This window comes from Marmota monax, unplaced genomic scaffold, assembly GCF_021218885.2.
Source record: "Marmota monax isolate L192 unplaced genomic scaffold, Marmota_monax_Labrador192_F-V1.1 WCK01_AAM20220418_F8-fsc00152, whole genome shotgun sequence".
NCBI classification, from domain to species: domain Eukaryota; kingdom Metazoa; phylum Chordata; class Mammalia; order Rodentia; family Sciuridae; genus Marmota; species Marmota monax.
In genome coordinates, this window is record NW_026694348.1 from 4,182,242 (window position 1) to 4,198,415 (window position 16,174).

The 16,174-nt window shown below is 42.6% G+C and overlaps 1 protein-coding gene across 4 annotated transcripts in view; it reads right to left on the reverse strand.

Annotated features, from left to right (window-relative positions):
• Thrb (thyroid hormone receptor beta) overlaps nt 1-14,786 on the reverse strand; it is a 374,654-nt gene extending 359,868 nt beyond the window's left edge. Inside the window, exon 1 of one of the 4 annotated variants that reach the window (XM_046467719.2) lies at nt 14,637-14,786. The gene's annotated coding sequence lies outside the window, so the exon portion shown is untranslated. Of the gene's footprint in view, nt 1-13,737; nt 14,002-14,191; nt 14,393-14,636 lie in introns of those variants that run through there. The other 3 variants (XM_046467722.2, XM_046467720.2, XM_058586571.1) reach the window with 3 other exon arrangements.
• Nucleotides 14,787-16,174: the final 1,388 nt, after the last annotated feature.

The following is a 16,174-nucleotide window of genomic DNA, read 5'->3' on the forward strand; positions in this document are numbered from 1 at the left end:
TCTCAAATTCCATGTGCATATGAATCCCCTGGGGATCTTGCTAAATGCAGATTGTGGTTCAACAGGTCTGAGCCTTGCCCTGGATTCTGCATCTCTTACCAGATCTGGGTGGATGTAGTGTGGTGTGGATCTGGCATGGATACTGCTGGTCTGCAGACAGCACCCTGAGAAACAACAGTATAGAATCCAGTGCAAAGAGCATGCAAAGAACAGAGATAACTGCACAGGTCACACCACCACCTTACAGCTAAGGCTGTCAAAACAAGATGCCTAATCCCTCCAAGCACTTCCTCAGGATATGCACAGAACATACAATGTGGTAAAAGACTTCGCACTCCTGCACATCTCTCCATGACACCAGCCTCTTCAGAATCCTCTCCTCTGTATTTTTTTACCCTATTTCCTTTCTCCATAACCTACCCCCAGCCAAAAAAGTACAATTAACACCACCCTGTTTCTCATAACTTAGAAGCCACATTGGAGTGGATTACACCCCCAAAAGTGGACCACTGCTGCATTAGTTAAGACAAGAACAGGTCACATAAAACCAGTAAAAGAGGCTGCCAACAAGGAGTGTGAAATATTTACGAACGCTTCATTTCAGAAACTTGCTAAACTGTGAAACTCGCTTGTCAAGGTGGAACGGCGCTCATAAACTATGTCTGAATGTGACAGAAGGCAATCCTATACTTCAAAGCCGGATTTCATAATTCGGATCTATATAGTTACAATTCTTAACCTAGGACACATAACACTTATGTTTCTGCACTTTCAACCTCCAGAATTTGGGGGTAAATATACTAGTAAAATAAAAAATACAGTTGTAGTAGTGAGGCTTTTGTGGATGAATCTGGAGGGACAGGGAATGGGTTGCTGCTCACCACAGGACCAGAGCATAGAATTAACACGTATGTGGTATTGGAAAAATGTTTGATAGCACGAGAATGAATGGAGGAACCTCATATTAATAATAATGCTCGGTCCTGCTGTATGACTTATTAGTTGATTTGCCATGACAGTATTTTAAAAGGAGCCAGAAATTAAAAAGTGGCATTCTCCAAACTGCATTTATCCAGTACGCAGATGGGGAGAAAGGAAGAGGAAAGGGCACTGTTCTAGCGGCAGGTGGTCTGTACATCCATCCTGAGAATCAAGCAAAGCCCCCTTGGAGGCCAGCAATCCTTGGGTGGGAATGGGGGCTACCGGCTGCTCTGCATGGTCACGTGCCAATCACCAGCAAGGCTGAAGGGCACAGACACAGCTAGTGCCCCTTGCCTTGACTTCTGCCTGCCAGCAGCTGCTTTTCTTTGGCTGGAGGCTTCCTTTTGGCTGCCCAACTGACAGTCCCCAAATGCCAGGGAATCATTGGCCTCTGGAGGTAGTCTTTACCCCCAGGCAGCCTGGCAGGTTTTGGTAGATACACACCCATTCCCTTGCCCAAGGGTATGGGGGTGGAGGATAACCTTGAACCATGGGTTCTGAGCTATCTCCCACAATACCCCCGTGTGCCAACAAGTGCCACTGTGGTAACTGGTTCAATCATGCCTATTTTATTAGTGCAGCCCTTCCCTGGCTCACTTCCCCACTCTACCACTGGTGTCCTCTTCACCACCGACTAAAATTAACTTGCCCTTGAAGTTGCACCTCAGGGTTTGGTTCTGGGGAGCTCAGAGTCTTTTAAAGGGGGATTCTCCAGTAAAGAGAGGGTCCACAGTACCCATCCTTTTCCAGGGCTGCAAGATTACAAAGGACCAGCTAGCTGGCTTTTCCATCCTGAAGACCAAGTACAGGATCTTAAGTAGCTCCTTAGGGCCCCCAGCTCTGGCCCCACTTCTCGCAAGACCATCAGAATCCCAACTTCAGGTTGGGATTCTGATGGTCTTGCGACCAGTCTCTCCCATGAAGAGAATAAGTAGAACCACATCTTTTGCTCAAGGACTGTAGGGATCAAATGACTCCCGGAGTACAAGTATAATCCCTATTAGTCACCAAAGCCCCTACAGTTACATTTGTACAAGCTCTCTAATAAGTAACAACACTGGCCTCTGAGAAGGGGATCTCAGTACAGAGCTGGGGAGAGGCAAAGACGAAGAGCGACGACTGCTGGGGTTCAATGAAATTTTGATGACTCACCGGTGGGGATGGAAAACCACAAAACGACCAAAATGGAACAGTTATTTTAAACACTGCTAAACAATGAACAGAAATGAATTGAAAAAACCCCTTCAGGGCGATGTCCAGTCACTCCTGTTCCATGTAATGGGTATTTTGAGCTGCTAAATATCTTAAGGTGGGGGGGAATATACAAAAGCTCGGAGCTATGAAAGCTGCTCTAACAGCCCTGTGTCCAAAGGGCTTATTGCATCTGCAAAAGGGAATTCAAACAGTGAGGTGGCTGGACAATAATCTCTGAATGTTGTCCCAGTAGTAACTTGAACTGGTCACCTAAGGAAGTCTTGCTGCCATACAAGTGGAGGAATCAGGCTGCCAAGCTTGGGGTTCTAGTCTCAATAAGCCACCATCAAAGAGGTTTCGTTACACATTCATGAGAGTGTGGATTTTTGCTGGGCTGCATCTTTGTGGAGAACATCTACTTTGGGGCCATTCACTCTTGTCAACCTAGTGAGGAGAAGATCTTCTATCTCAGTTCTGATATAAGTGGATTTTTTTTTTTTTTTGAAGAGAAAAGACCAGCTGAGCTTTTCTGCAGGACAACCTATTCCCTTATTTATAATGCAGGACAGCAAGGCCTTGTAAGTGTATATTCTGGTTCATCTGAGGACACTTGGTTGTTTGTTTTAAAATTAGATTCATCCTAATTATAAGAAAACAGCCAATGTGTGGTTGGCCACAACACCAGGAAGGCATTACTCAGCACCTACCTTCTGGGCTGGCCTTCCACACAGCACCGTACTGTTCAACACAAGGTCCCTGCCCTCTTGGAACTTAAAATCTAGCAAAGAAATATCTCACTGACAAGTACAAGCTTTGGACACTGGACAGTGAAGAAATATATATATAGAAAGTGACTAAACATGTCATATTCCCTGTAGACAAAGGAGTGAGGAAAACTGTCATTGAAATGGCAAATGTCAGCAGATAGGATCAAAAAGAATTTTGATCTTGATTTTTAAATAACCAGGGCAGGATTTCAGGGGCTCTTGAAATTATGTACAAAACTATACCTTTTTTGGTGTTGGGGATTGATAAACATGTACTCCATCACTGAGTTCCACCATTAGCCTTGTTATGCCATTCCATATAAGGTACTTGAGCATCTGTGAATTTGGTATCCTTGGTAGTTTTTAGAACCAACTCCCCAATGATATTGGGGGACAACTATATTTATAATCGCTCATGACAATGCATTGCATTTTATCATACTGCTATTCTCTGTTGTAGGAATTATTCCAAGGCCCAGATGTTCTGAGGCTAAAGGTTTAGGGAAATTTCTTCTCTCAGCCTTGGAGAGCACTGAAATTTGTAAACCATACCCATATAATTTCCATTGCACAGATGTGGTGACTGAAGTTCAAAGCAGTTACAAAATTTTCTGGAGAAAACATAGCTAGGCATTTCAACTCAGTCTGTCTTTCATGCCCCATCAGATGTCTGCCTCCTCCAGTGGCCCCGGGTGCTATCTACCCACTGTCTCTCTCCAGTGTTCCAGCTCCCATTCAATCCAGGGCTTCCACTAACCCAAGAAAGGAATCAGGTTTTCTTCTCCTTGCTCTGTGACAGGACATTAAAAAAGGATGTCACTGGAGCCTACACTATGGCATGCCCTGAGCCCCAGAGAATCCAATCATAAGTCAGAAACAACTTTGGCACTGAGTGCATTATTTATTCCCTAACTTGAAATATCAAAAATTAGCCAGGGCTGTTAGTCAGTGGTAGAGCACTTACCTAGCACATGTGAGGCTCTGGTTCAATCCTCAGCACCACATAAAAATAAATAAACAAAATAAAGATATTGTGCCCATGTATAACTAAAAAAAAATTTAAAAAAATTCTTCAAAAAAATAAAAAATAAACAAATAAAATAAAGGTATTGTGTCCATCTACAACTAAATAAAATATTTTTAATATCCAGATCTGCACTTGACAGACATTATAAGGATTAACTTCTTAATACTGCAAATTTTAATTTTCAAAAATATTCTACAGAAATAGACTCGGGAAGAAGAAAGTCTTACCTAGGATAACATAAAGGCATACCACTATTTATTCTTTTACATATCTTCAGCATAATAGTTTGTATTATTATTTCTTAAGAATCTAAAATGAATGAGCCCTTTGTCTCCTCTTCTTCTCCTTTTTTTTTTTTTTTTTCAGTGCTAGGGATAGAACCCAGGGCCTCACACATGCCAGGCACGTGCTCTACCACTAAGCTATACCCCCAGTCATCCTTACTTCTTAGAATAAAGCATGTTAATTAAAATTAAATTAGAAGATTTCCAGAAAGGTAAAGCATGCATAGGTAGAAGAAAAGGGCTTCTTTTTCTTTTCACTAACATCACATTTATCATTTGTGCCCCTCTCTATTTCCTTTATGTGAGGTATTTCTACAGATCTGGCTGAATATTTGATAGAAAACATTTATAATTTGGGAAGAAAACAAGCCAACATCTTTTTGACTAAAAAAGAGGTGCCCCCTCAGAACAAGCAATTATAGGATAAATATTAGAATAAATACTAGGAAAATCAAGATTTTTAAGCTAAGCTATTATGTTATGAGTCATTAGAACAGACTAAAGTTCTAAAAATTATTTCAGGAAAATGACTTCAACACCTCTGACAACATATTAAGAGTCAGATCTGGCCTCTGCTCCCTGACATGTCTATTAACTAATCTGATGATTATTTTTAAAAGGAACTAAAATTTAAAATATCACTAATATTTTTATTGACTACATGTCAGTAATATCTGAATTGGATAAAATAAAATAAAGTATTGAAATTAAAATCACTGGATGCTTCTTACCTGTTTGCAAATTGTGATTATCAACAAAAATCTTAACCACGTGTGTGGCTATCATTATATTGGACAGTGCTGCGCTACAGGGTTTAACAAGCTATGGCCCTTCACCTGTTTTTGTAAATAAAGTTTTATTGGTACACAGCCATGCTCATTTGTGTACTTATTGCTCATGGTTGCTTTCTCACTTCAATGGCAGACTTGAATAATTTGAACAGCGACTATATGTCTTAAAAAGTTGAAAATATTAACTGTATGGTCTGTTACAGAAAATGTATGCCAACTCCTAGGCCAAAAGATAAACTGAGGTTACCTAATTTATTTATGAGTACCCTTTTATAACTAAGGAAATTAAAGCTCAGATAGGCCAAGAAACTTGTTTAAAATATTTTTTATTCTTAATTAGGTGGTTTTTCCATAAAGCCATCCTCTCATGCATTCATTCATATTCTTCATCCATCTCTAATCTTGATCATTAAAGAAATAAAATCCTCATCAGCTAGAAAATCAACATTTGATATAATGATTCCCATCACAACAATTATTTCAATAAGGTCACATAGAACTTTGCTTTTGTTAGACATGGGAACTGCAGGAATGTATGTACAATGTCGGAGAAACCTTTAAAGTCATATAGAACTCTGAACAGGCTGTAAGAGGGTCTTTAAGCTTTACTTGAGAACATTTTAGAGATTCCATCATGTAATCTGTTTTCAAATTACACTTGAAATTCCCCCAAATGTAGAGCTAGCTTGCTAAAAATATTCATTATTGGAATTAAACTAAAAAAATTTTGCCACATGTTGGAGAAAGTAAAATCTGTTCCCAAAGACATTGTGGCAACTTGTAACTAAATGCCTCATTACTGAAATTCGCCACCTCTCAGTTGATTACCCTGAGTCCTTAACTGGTCTCCTCACTTCCAGAAGCCCTTTTGCTCAAGATCTATCCCAAAACCCCCTTTTAGAACAAAAATCGAATTTACATTCTTCAGTCTCTTCATGCTTATGATGCAAAGTACATCTTCTTTATTGTGGCCAGGAATGTCCTCATCATCTGGTACCTACAATACCAGACTCCAACAGCTTACTGTCCTTTCTTTATACACAGACTGGGCTCCTTGCAATTCCCTGAATGGTCCCACACATTCACACCCACTTCCTGTGTTTGTGTTTTGTGTTCTTCCTGCGTAGAACCGTCCCTACCCCTATGTATGTGCTCCCACGATACATTGTACTTACTACGTCATAGAACTATCAATATTTCAATTATCTGTGAAATATTAATACTCCTCCTACTATAAATAACTACTATTTAGGAATACATAACTAGGGGTCAAGCACTACATTATTTCATTGAATTTTTACGTTATAGACAATGAAACTGAGCATGTGCAATGAAGCCAGGTGAGGTCACAGTAGTAATCCACACCTTCCCACTACAAAGCTCTACAACTTTATCTCTACACTAGTGGTTCTCAGTGGCGGCAATTTTGCCTCCCAGTAGACAATGTCCAGAGACATTTTGGATGCTACTGGTGCTACTGGCATCTAGTGGGTAGAAGCCAGCAATGCTGATAATCATTCTAGAATATACAGACAGTCCTCCATAGCAAAGATTTATCTGGCCTGAAATACCAAGACTGCAGTGATACAGAGGAATTATCTGGCCTCAAATTCTAATAGTACCTGCTATTGAGAAACATGGCTCTAGACTTAATCAGCTCATATGGAATGCCACAGAAGACTCAGCCAGAAGTTTTGAATGTTTGCCATGGTGTCTCTGTACCTAGTATAGTTCCTGGCCCCCAGCAGATGCTAAGGGAATTTGTGACTGATGGATGGATGAATGGGTGGGTGCATGGGTGGGTGGGTAGGTTGAATGGATGGATGGACAGACTCCAGAAGAGGGAAAAAAATTTATTTTAAGGCTCCATTTTTGTGGCAACTTCTATAAAGATAAATCCGAACACATATTCTTAATGAAAAGTAAAAAAAAAATAAATATAGAGCATATTCCAAAACATGCGTTAGCCTTTTATTTATGAACCTATAGAGTGTGATTGAATTAACAAGCCAAATGTACAAGACTTTTTTTTTTTCCAGAAAGTCTCAGGAAGACAAGGTATTTTTCGAATTGCTCATAAATACTACAACTACCAGATATACTGACAGGTTTATACTCCATGTAGTAGGTCATAACTTAATTTTTTGAAAGACATATTTCGGGTGTAAAGTTTTCCTGGTTCCTTTTTTTTTTTAAAGAAAAGAAAAAGAAAAACAATACATGAGAATGAAACCTATGCTTTTCCTCATTGTGTCTGTAATTCAGATGTAAGTACCCTATTTTGGGACTCCAAATATTGCAAGTGTAGCAAAAAATACAGTAAACAGACACACAACAGAAATAAACTATTCTCTGGCCTATGTAAATCAATAATCTAAACATTAGAAATAAAGTCAAGGAAAGACAAAGATAATGATCATAATATTTTTAAAGTAACAAATTTAGAAGGATTTTTACAACACTGCAAAACACTTCAATTGTTTTTTTAAATGAAAAAGCAAAAGGTTTCCATTCTGTGGCTTCCTCAATTTATCACTTTTTGTGAAGTACAGTAAGAGGTTAAAACAAAGGAGCCTGATATTTTTTTAAAAAAAGTGAAATATTGTAAACTGTTCTTCATAGCCTCTTGCACTAAATTTCATCACCTGAGGTCTCACACACAAATTCAAAGAATACGATGATCACATACCTTCTGATAACTGATCTTGAACATCCAGAGCACACATTAGTATAAAAATGGGTTCTGAAGCTTTTGCTTTAAGTAGTAAAACTTAGCATTTCCGAACATAGTTGACAAAAGAATAAAATAAGTGAATGGTAAAATAAGTAAAAAATAAAATAAGACAAGAATCTGCCAACACATTCAGTATTAAGAGAAGAGACTGAGCGATGACTGAGCGATGGTGGGATTCGTAGCTTGGGACATCAGCGTGGCTGGCATTTCTCACCATGATTTGGAAGCCTGGCCTGAGAAGTGCAGCAGAAGCCTGGGGCAAGTGGTGGTTTTGTCAATGCATTGTGAACATGACACACACTAGTCCCAGAGACAGATTCTGCATACATGGACATGCAAGGTGGTAAGACATTCATGCATGTGGGAGAGAAATGTGAAAAAGATGATCAAGCCCAGAAATATCACAGATGTTATCGTCAATCATTCTTTTTTTTTTTTTTTTTTTTTTTTTGAGTACCTGTTCTGGGAAGACATTGTTAAAAACCTAGGAAAACAGAGTACTCAGAGAAATAAAGAGAGGAAAGTGCACATGAACCATCTTGAGGATCAATTAAAAACACAACATATGTCACAAGGTAAGAATACTCAGTGGTTCCTGAAGATCACGGTCAAACATTATGCCACTAAAACCATGACTACATGACTATCTTCTCAACTCTCCTCATTACAAGCCCTCCTAAGCCTCCAAAGTCCTACCAAATGGACCCCAAATAACAAAGACAGACCTGCTGTCAATCTACCTTCCTCCACCCATGCTTTGGCTTTTCCCAACTTACATCACTCACAACTTTTTTGATAAATCTGTAAAACCTTGATCACAGAGAGAGCCATGATTCCCTGAGGCCCTTTTTCAGAACTAGAATCTTGAATGCATAACTTGGTTTACGTCAAACCTTTCCTAACTCTTATAGGTGCTGAGCAATTTTTGAAAGCAGGATTAGGAAAAGTAAAAATTAGAATAAAACATCAAGATCAGGAAGATAAAACCAGAGCTCCCATATGTAGGCCATGATCTTCCTCACAGTGACAAGTTGGATCATGAATTCATGTTTTGGTTTTTCTGTCCTTTGAACATGTCTACAAAAATATCATTGAATTTTTGATAAGCATAGCCCAGAAGACAGTTTGAGGTTGGGTTTTTTTTTTTTTTTTTTTTTTTTTGGTCAAAGCTTTGCATGCAGGTATTCTGGGTGGTTAAGAGTAGACCCACAGATTGCAAACTTAATGGGTCTGAGGAAAAAAGAGGTGATCAATATTCTCCAGCACATCTATGTCCCTTATGTGGGATGTGGGACTGTCCTGGTGGAAATGCTGCAGTAAGCTTCTCCGGGCATAGTCAAGCTTCCTGCCTTCTCATTCCAGGCTCTCCTGACTTGCTGCTTGGAAAAAGACACTCGAGTTCACAGAACTCAGTTTCTTACTCAATAAAAATAGTACTGCCACAAGAAAAGCTGCCAGTACAGAAAGTCTCCACAGCCCCTTGAAATTAGGACAGTAGGGACCAAAGAACATCAATATTGAATGTAGATCACTAATCTAGGTGTCACCTGGCCAGATTCCTGAGAGGAGGATATGGAAGTACATTACTTGTGACTCAATGATTTAGATACCCTCCCCTTGCCCCATCCCCACTTTCTTAAGTGCCACAGTTGACAGACAGGTTTGGGAACTTAAAGTGGAGAATGGACATCCTCAATCCAGAAGTGCACTGGCTTAACATATTATTTCCTACACCACTTGGGTACAAGAGAATCCTGGGTGAATCCCACTGGAATTCATACTAATACCCTTGGGCTACAGAAAACCACAAAGCAATCAGCTCCTCAGAAATAAAATGACTTTATTTCAGCTAAGGGTTCACATGAGAAACTCCAAGAGGCACATCCATTTCATCCCAGTGGAGAGCATTTCAGAATCCCTTTGTCTTAATCTCTGTGTATTGTCTCATATGTCACTGGCTGCACACCAAACTTCAAGGTGACTAGCAGGATCAGGCACACAGTGGGCACATAATATCTGCAGATGGAATAAGCAATCAAATCAAAGGATCAAAGTGACTGTAAATAAAGTAAGGAGTTAACTTGTCATGCATTGCTCAACCAGCTTTGACACCAGAACAAGCCCTTCTTAGCAAAACAGTTGCATGATTTGGCCTATGATGCAATCCAGGCAGTAAACATTCACTTTGGGCAAAACCAAAAGTTAGAAGATGGCACTCACTTACCAACACAGAGGAAAATGAGAAGCACCACCCCTTCTCTCCCTTCTATTCTTCCACTAGAAGTTTACCTGTGCTCTTGTGCCAAGCTCCTTATCTATCAGGCACTGGAGTGTCAAGGATGAATAAACCCACTCACAGCCTCTCATCACAATTTAGAGGTGGGGGCAGGAATTGAAACAGACTTCCTGAAGTATAAGAACTACATAGACTAAAAGCACAAAGCAGAAGGTCCACCAATCAGGGAAGTTTATGGCTATAGGGTCATTTTCAAGTACCTGCCTATTCTGTCCTCTCAGATTGCTCTAATGAAAAGCCTGGTGGACACACTGCATGTCTCAGAAAGTTAGTTTAATGGACATGTTAGCCATTCATTCCACTAGGTTTTCTGCATTGAGGATCATCGCCAGAATCTCCATCACTGGATCACAGGAGCTTGGGCCCCAGAGATAACTCATATCTGGTTACTTTTCTTCACTGAGCCTTCTGAAATTTTTTTCTCCCTCTTGAGGACTGGTAAAACACATGACCATATAAACTTCATTTTCTGTAGAATCCAAGTTGAAGCACTGTCCATGGCATAATTTGATCTTTCATATGAATATATTCTAGTTGCCAGGCATCATGGTGAGCTCTCTACATATTATCTGATCTATACCAACAACTTGCTTGTATGCCCTCCAGATCTCTCTTTCTCTCTCTCTCTTTTTCCTATTAACTTGGCTGTTACAAAGCTCAGAGATAAAGTAAATAAAGCAGTAAACACTTAGGATTTTAGTTTATCTTTCCTTCCCATTTTTAACAGTCTTGTTATTTTGTGGAATTTTTACTATGCATTTACTCAGACACATTTCTGAAAGTCGATCTCTATAAACAAAAACAAATTACCATAATCATCGATTGTAATTTCCTCTTATTCCCAATTGGCAAGAATTTCCATGAATAATTAATCTGAAGATGACCCCTTGGCTATCAAATTCTGGTCACTTGAAAGCTCACATAATGCAGTATTGTGCACCATCATCTGGTTCAGAATATATGTATGAAAGTGCAACCGGGGGGAAAGAGAAGAGGTTGGCTGACTTGAGTTACAACATACAGTCATCATCAGGTTATTTCCAAATCTATTACCAAGGAGTATATCTATCTTGTGTTGGAACTTGCCAGTCCCATTCCCCTTTCCCTCCCAAGCCACCATTTTTACAGCCTAAACTATATCACCACACGCCCTTGGTCCTCTTAGGACTGCCAAGGCCAAAGACACTGCCAAGACCTGCTGAGTGAGAAGTCGCTGCAATCACCCAGTGATGTCTGGTCTCTGGAATTTGACTCTTAGTACTGACAATGCTCCTGGAACCCATAAAGATTCTGCTAAAATTCAGGGAGTTGACGGTCAATGTCTTCAGGGAATCAAGGTAACATTTGAAAGGCAATCTCCACCACTGCTGAAGGTAGGCAAATGCCTGGAGCAATTTGGAGAAATAACTCTCTACAATGTTGCTGCTATACAGAATGGCAGGCCAGCTGTTATCAGAGAGGGTGAGGAGGTGCAAAGATTGAACCATGTAAACATGGTATGTGTGTGTATTTGCGTGCACAAGCACACACACGAGCCACAAATTTTGGCATGCCCAACTGGCACCCATTTGCAATGCTGAGTCAGGCATTAGGGGAACATGATGTTTGGGCACAACCATTAATTTGTTCAACAAAGATTTACTCAGCACCTACTGTGTGTCAAGTGTTCTTCTAGATGCTGGGAAATCTAGAGTCAATGAAGTAGTCAAGACTCCCATTTTTATGGGCTCTATACTGTAGGCAGAGTAGACAGGTAATCAACAAATATCAAATGAAATGAACAATTCAGATTGCAAAGAAGATGAAAGGAGGAAAAAGATGCAAACAAACAAACTGAACGTTTTAAAAAGGAATAAGGGACTGTCTTTGCTCCAAGGTGACACAGAACCTTATAACAGAATGAGAAAGAGATATAGAAATCAATCACCTATATTCTGATTTCCATCAAAAGATGAGCTTACTAAAAATTTTATTTTATAATCAAACATGCAATCTCATGTGTGGCCCCCTAACATCTCATGCTTCAAACAACTGGAAACACCTTAGGAAAGGAAAGGAATCCTCAGCTTTCCCTGTTCTTAAGGGGATTTTAAGAATTCACCTCCCCCCGCCCCCCCAAGATGCTAGATTAAAAGCAAATTGTCTTAGTTCTTCTCTACAACAGAATTTACTACAAAAAAGTGAAAATGGGAGAAATGTAATGCCAGTTACTTTATACAACAATATTCCCAATGTCAATGAAATTATGCTTTTGCATTGTAGAACCAACAGGAATCACTTCATAAAAAACCAAAAGAATTTGGTAAGCTATGTTCAGTATCATTTATTTTACTCATAAAATAAAGCCAAACTCTATTTACTAGCAGATGTTTTCACTTCCAATATATAATAAACCTTTGAAATTAATTAAAAATAAAATTCTACCAGCATCTGTTTAACATGCACAAATAATAAATAGTTGCTCACCAGACCCTACATATAAAATACCCCAAACAAATCACTACTAAATTGCCATTAGGGTCCATTAACTCACTTAGCCAACTGACATGAAAATGTCTTAAAATCATCCACTGTTCAAAATACTTTTGAAATACCTTTTTCATTAATGTTTCTTAGCTTATGCCTCCTTTCAGAGTTAGAATTAAGCAGAATGAATTAGGGAGTAGAATCGTCATCATGAATATTCAGAATGAATCATGGAACATTTTCACTAAAATGCAGTTTTTATTCCTTTGCAATACAGTGCATGTAATATTTTGTTGCAATGATAACAAACTAAGGATAAATGATGTAAAAACACTGCCTACCAGGTTTACTTTATCTAATACATTTATCATTATAAAAATTGTTCTGTTCTCGTATGAATGCACAGTACCTGGAATGCTTCATTTCTTTAACTTAAAATAGTCTTTATAATTGAATCTCACTAGTACCTAAGACCAATTATATGCTGAGGGGAAGGATTTATTTCAAGTATATTTACCAGTTAGACATAGTGTTTGAATCTTCACAAATTCTAAACGTGTGTGGAGAGAGGAGGGTGAAGAGTCTGAACTTGACTGCTCAGGTAAACACTTTCTTTGACTCACGTTTGGAATTGCTATGCTTCAGACCCTTCTTTTAAATTTTCCCATTTGGAGAAAATTACACATTTAGCTTTTAACTGAAAAACAAAAACAAAAACAACCCTCATTCCACCCCACCCCCAGTCTTCTTAAAACAAATCAGAAGGCTTAAGAATTAGCTCCAATAATAATCCTATAATGGTCATCAGGAAATCCTCCTCCAAAATGACAACTGCAGCTAAGAAGGACGAAATTAACTAGGAATAAAAACTACCCAAATGAATCCTTCCCCAAGAGGTGGGTAATGCACATCTGGAACAACTGGTAACACAACCAACTCGAGATGACCCAGAGGAAGATGCTGCGTCAAGAACAGCAAAGCAAAGAAGCGCGACTCGGGAGTCTAGTAGAATCGCCACCGATTTCCCAAAGAGGCAGAGAGCAGCAGAGTTGAGTCGCCAGGCACTGGTAACAGCGCACGACAGCTTTCAGGGCAATTCTCCATTCCAAATCCCTGAGTTCCAGGGCAGGAGAAAAAAAGGGGGACAGGAGACCCAAGTCCCTTTAAACTGCACCCCCCTCCCCCGTGCCTGCCAACCTTTTCCGAACCCCCATGTCACACAACTTCCTCATCATGGAAACTTCCACTCGGTTGGGCGCTGAGGATGCCAAACTCCATTTCACAAGGAGCCTGTCAACAACTGGGCTTGGGGTTTGAGGAACAGCCGCTGCGAATGAAGGGGGCCCCTAGACACCCTGCTCCGCCACTGCCCACGCCGTGGCTCCCTGCCTGCAGCCCCGCGGTGGCGGAGCGCCAGAGGGCACCTCCTCCCAGACCCCGGGCGCAGAAACCCCGCGGAGGCAGGTCAGGAGGCGATGACACCCCCGCCCGCCCACGCCTGCCCGCCCGCGCGCGCTGAGCTTTACAGCCGGCACCCGTCCAGGTTCCTGCGACACCCAGTCCCCACCTTCTGGACGGTGGGAACTGTCGCCCCCTCCTCCGCCTACCCACCACCCCCTGCCTCCTCCGCGCAGTCCTCTTGCCAAATTACCGGAGCCCTCGAGCCTGTTGGGTTGACCGCCCGAGCCCGGGGAAGGCAGCCTGCGGGCGCTTGCCCCGAGCCCGGGGAGCAGAAGGTCTCCTTTCCAAGCGCACTCACATTATTCATGCAAAGTTAATCCCCGCCGCGTCACGGCCGCCCGCCCGAGGATGTGCGCCTTCCTTGGCCAAGCCCCGCAGTCTCCACCCTCCTCCGCCCCCTCCTCCTGGCGGCGGGGTCCCGGGGAGCGCAGGCGACCGGGCGTCGCGCGACTCCACGAAATGTCAACTCCTTGAGCGAAGAGAGGCGGCCGTAACCAGGGCCGCTCCAGCCCTCCCCAGCCACTCCACTTTTATAGGCGTAGGAAGCTAGTGTGGCCGGGGACACGGGAGTCCCCACCTCTCCGGCCCCCCGCGTGCCTGGCCCGCCCCGGCCCGTTCCCCGCTCGCTGCCTTACTCTGGGCTCTGGGTACCGGTTCCGTGCCGGGTGTGCGACCCGTGACCTGGTTTCCCCTGCAGCCCTCCCGGCGGTCCGACTCGCGCGGCGGCGGCGGCGGCGGCCAAGAGCAGGCAAACCGGGCTCCGCCAGGGGCGCAGCGAGGAAATGGCCTCCTAGCCGCACACCCGCCGCCGCCGCCGCCGCCGCCGCCGCCTGCCCGGGCAGCCCGGCGGGTACTGACGCCCCGCGTCGGCTCCGGGCCCGTACTCCGACGCGCTCTCAGTGCCCAACTCTCTGACCCCCACCCCAGGCGCTCCACACACACCATCCCGGGGCCAACCGCCTCCGCACCTGCCTCCCCAGGTGCGGGAGCTCCCCCTCCTCCCTGTCCCGGCCGTGCCAGCCACCGGGCGTGCCCTTCCAGGGGTGGTGACGTTGCCACGGGTTTGGTGGCCGCGCGTCCGCCCACCCGATTGTAGGCGCACGGAGGTTCGAGTTTGGGCGTCATTCCTCTAGTTTCGGAAGAGGAAGGAATGGTGGGGATGAGTGACAAGGGGACCGGGCGGGGGACTTCTAGGAGCATGGCCTTCTTTGCCCGGCGCGACAGGCGCGCCCCGTGCCGCTGCACTCCTTTTAACGCCCCCAAACAACTTGTGGCTCGTGTCGGGACGACTCGGAGCTCTCATTGCTCCCGGGGCCTCCCGCTGGCCAGGCCGTCTGGCGGTTTTCATACCCACAGTCACCCTCGGAATGGAAGTTTGGAAAATACCTTGCTAGTGCTTAAGGGAGGCGACCCCCAACCCCCGCCACACACACACACACACACACACACAACATTATGCACTCCTGGGAGAAGTGTGGTGCAAGGTTGGAACACTTCACACCCCATTAATAATGGGACACCCCATTATTTTGTCTTTGCCCTGGAAATATACAAATAAAACCCAGAGGACAGAAATAATTCATACCCTTGAAGAGTTCTGCCTTGGCAAATAGCAGTTCTAGAATGTTTCCTACCTCAAGTCCTGAAGGTCAGTGGTTCAGGTTGTGAGAAAAATAAAGCTGGTGACTTGCTTCTGAGCTAGGTTGCTTGGAAAAATACCCACTACTCAGACAGCTAAAATGCAACCAGTGCCAAGTTATATTTGAACCAAACTGCTCAGACAACAGAGTTTTATTTTCTTATAAGCAACATTAAAATAATTTCTACTTCATAATTCAACATACACATTTATTCCTGTAACACACAGTGTAATAGAACTAAGACAATTTGTATCCTCAACTGTCTGAACAATGTAAAAATTAGTTATTAGAGAGCTTTCTACATTTCCAGCCTGCAACATGTGTTTTATTCCAGCTTCTTCTGAGTGTTCCACAGACAGGGGAGCAGCCACCACCCCTGCTGACAGAATCAGGAACCACAACTGTCAAGTACTCCTTCCCTGTATCTGGATGAACAGGGTTTCAGCCTACTTGGAGAGAGAAAGTTGCAGACCCCAAGACTCTCCCATTAGACTCCACAAGCTCCATTTCCCTTCTATCCTTTGTGAGAAATT